Source organism: Musa acuminata, chromosome BXJ3-8, assembly GCF_036884655.1.
Source record: "Musa acuminata AAA Group cultivar baxijiao chromosome BXJ3-8, Cavendish_Baxijiao_AAA, whole genome shotgun sequence".
NCBI classification, from domain to species: Eukaryota; Viridiplantae; Streptophyta; class Magnoliopsida; order Zingiberales; family Musaceae; genus Musa; species Musa acuminata.
The window spans coordinates 51054789-51058129 of NC_088356.1; the positions used below are offsets into that span (position 1 = coordinate 51054789).

At 46.4% G+C, this 3341-nt stretch overlaps 1 pseudogene; it reads left to right on the forward strand.

The window, feature by feature from the left end:
* Positions 1–203: 203 nt before the first annotated feature.
* LOC103996427 (protein NRT1/ PTR FAMILY 5.10-like) lies at positions 204–2770 on the forward strand (annotated as a pseudogene).
* Positions 2771–3341: the final 571 nt, after the last annotated feature.

Consider the following 3341-nt stretch of genomic DNA (forward strand, 5'->3'; position numbering starts at 1 on the left):
AATATATCATTTCATATTTTTCTTTAAATGTTAATATTTTTTTATTGATAGATATATATAAAGATATATTGTCATGTGATAATTTATGATATATAAAATATTTTTAAAAGTAATTAAATTTAACGGATAAGATTAATTCCGCTTTCGTTGCACGCATCAGTTGGGTCTACTGTCACCCTCAAGCACCAGATAAGAACTGTACCTCCCCCGTTCCACACATCAGAGGCGGCTGCCATCACTTCTTGGTGTCTGGGACGAACGAAAAGGAAGGGAGAGCGGGTATCGTCGGGGCCATGGCCACGGATCCGCTCCTCAGCCTCCACCGCCACCCGTCCGACCTCATGGTCGGCGTCGTCGACTACCTCGGCCGTCCCGCCTCCAGATCCGCCATTGGCGGCTGGACCTCCGCCCTCTTTATCATAGGTATCGATCCCCCCCCCTCCCCACTTCCTCCTCGATCTCGGCCGTCCGGTTGATCTCGACTCGTGGCTTGCAGTGGTGGAGGTTGCCGAGCGGTTCGCCTTCTTCGGGTTGTCCTCCAACCTGATAATCTAACTCACCGGTCCGCTCAATGAGCCGACGGCGACAGCTGCGGCCGCTATCAGCACGTGGAAGGGAGTGGCGTGTCTGCTGCCCTTCCTGGGCGCTGTCGTCGCCGACTCTTACGTGGGGCGCCATCGGACCGTCGTCATCGCCTCTCTCCTCTACATCCTGGTGCGTGCTCCCCCGTCCCTCGAGTGACGAAGCTGAGTGATGTTAAATGGCTAATTATATTTTAGCGTATGTAGTTAGTTATTTTTAAGCATTCCGATTTCAATATTTTTAAAAATTATATTAATATTTTTTTATAATTATGAAAAAAAATATTAGTTTATTTATTCTAACTTTATCGATTTTATTATAGAAATATAAAAGTATAAGGTAAAATGATATCTAATAAATGATTATTTCGTCACTCGATAATTGTGTTGACGTTGACATAATTATCGAACGACAAAAGAGTTATCAATACAAGTACCAAGCGTCTCTCTCCTCCCGTTACTATTATCCTTATTTATAATAATCAACTGTGATATCTAACGATGTTGTCATCTGTCATTATCGACGTCATTTATCACCATTGATGTTCATCATCATTAATTGAAATATTAAATTTTTTTTTTTTTTTTATGTTTTTATTGATAAAATTTACGATGTTGAGATATATAAACTTAGATGTTTCGTTTTCAGTACTATATAGATATCAATATAATTTGTTTAAATATAAGGATAGAGATGGAGATAATAATATTAAACTATAAAAGGTAATCAGCTCAACTTTGAGTTGTCTAACAGGGGCCCTCTTCCCTGTGAAATCTCTTCTGCACCTTCTTTTTTTGTTTTTCTTTTTTTGTGTTCTTCCAATGGAGGGGACCCGCAGGGTTTAGGCATGCTGACATTGTCATCTGCGTTGCCATCCTTCCATCTGGCAAAATGTGGCGGCGCAGTGGATGAAGTGGCCTGCACACCCTCTCTTGCCCAAGTGGCCTTGTTCTACGCGTCCCTGTACCTGGTGGCACTCGCTCAAGGAGGTCATAAACCCAGTGTCCAGGCATTTGCAGCTGACCAGTTCGACCAAACCGATCCCGAGGAATCAATCGCAAGGAGCGCTTTCTTCAACTGGTGGTACTTTGCAATATATTGTGGCATTCTTGTTGGGTTTGTAGTCCTCAGCTATGTCCAGGATAACCTGGGTTTTGTCCTCGGGTTTGAAATCTCAATCATGGTGATGCTGTTTGGTCTTCTGGTCTTCTTGCTTGGGACGAGAACTTACCGCTTCTATCTCCTGGAAGATTTGAGCCCCTTCGCCCGTATCGGCAAAACACTCGTTGCATTGGCAAGAACTACGGCCGAAGCAGACACAGAACGTCACCAATCTGAGTAATACTGCCCCGTTATCTGTCGACAATATATTTTCTTTTGGACTAACGAAGATTGGTTTGTGGGCATGCAGTGTTGGAGATGTAGAGGAAGCTAAGAGGTTGCTTCGACTGTTCCCCACATGGGCGACGTGCTTGATCTACGCCGCCGTGCTTAACCAGCCATCCACCTTCTTCACTAAGCAAGCCAGTACTTTGGACAGGAGCATCAGCAGCTCGAACTTTCGAGTGCCACCAGCGGCGCTGCTAAGCCTTATCAGTGCCTCCGCCGCCGCTTTCACTCCCATCTATGATCGCTTTCTCGTGCCCGCAGCCAGAAGGTTCACAGGTCTTCCTTCTGGCATCACGATGCTTCAGAGGATCGGCATCGGAAAGGTGATCTCTCTGATCTCTATCGTGGTGGCAGCCCTGGTGGAGACGAAGAGGCTCCGAACTGCGAGAGAGTTCGGCCTGGTGGATCAGCCCGAAGCAACCATTCCACTGAGCATCTGGTGGCTGGTGCCTCAGTACGTTCTTTCCGGCGTGGCGGATGCTTTCTCGGTAACCGGGTTGCTGGAGTTCTTCTACGACCAAGTCCCTGATGCACTGAGGAGTCTCGGGGTGGCCCTCTTCATGAGCATCTTCGGCGTCGGCAGCTTCATCGACGGATTCATGATCTCTGCGATCAACAAAATAACTGGCGTAATGGGAGAGACTTGGTTTTCCAACAATCTCAACCGCGCTCATCTTGATTACTTCTACTGGCTTCTCGCGGGGCTCAGTATTCTCGAGTTGGTTCTCTACCTCCACTGTGCGCAAGCATATGTGTACAAGAAAAAGGACACTGCTGCACTCACGTAACTTCACTTTCATTCCATGGGATCCTTCTTGTCATTCGCCATGAGTCCAAACAAGTGCCATGGAAGCCTCCATGCCAACGTCCGACTCTTGCGTGCTCGAAAGGTCCACGTTGCTTCCTTCCGTGTTCTACGTTGGACGAAGAAGACGATTGAGAATCTTACAGCCACAAACAGACAGATCAACGATCCCCACATTCCAGCCGTTCATTCTTTGGACTGCTCTCCGCATTCTTAGATCGCCATCGCCGTCGACCCAAAGGAGAACCCGGTGGGACCGACCAGGGTCCCATCAGAGAGGCGTATTTTGATTGGTAAGTTTTAGCGGGCCGCGTTCGTTTACTTAAAATCATGTGTCCGGGTTTCTACTTCTCATCTCAACCATACGTATTTAATCTTATCAGAATTAATTGATGATATTTATGGTTTTTTTATTCAAAATAAAAGATCGTTTGAGATTCGTGCAATCTTATCGGCGGCGACTTTGGGTCCAACAACGAGTGGATGCTCCGATGTCGAGTCCTTTTTCATTTCTCGGGCACCGAAGAATATCCCTCCATATCCAATGAACCAAACGCCACCTTAT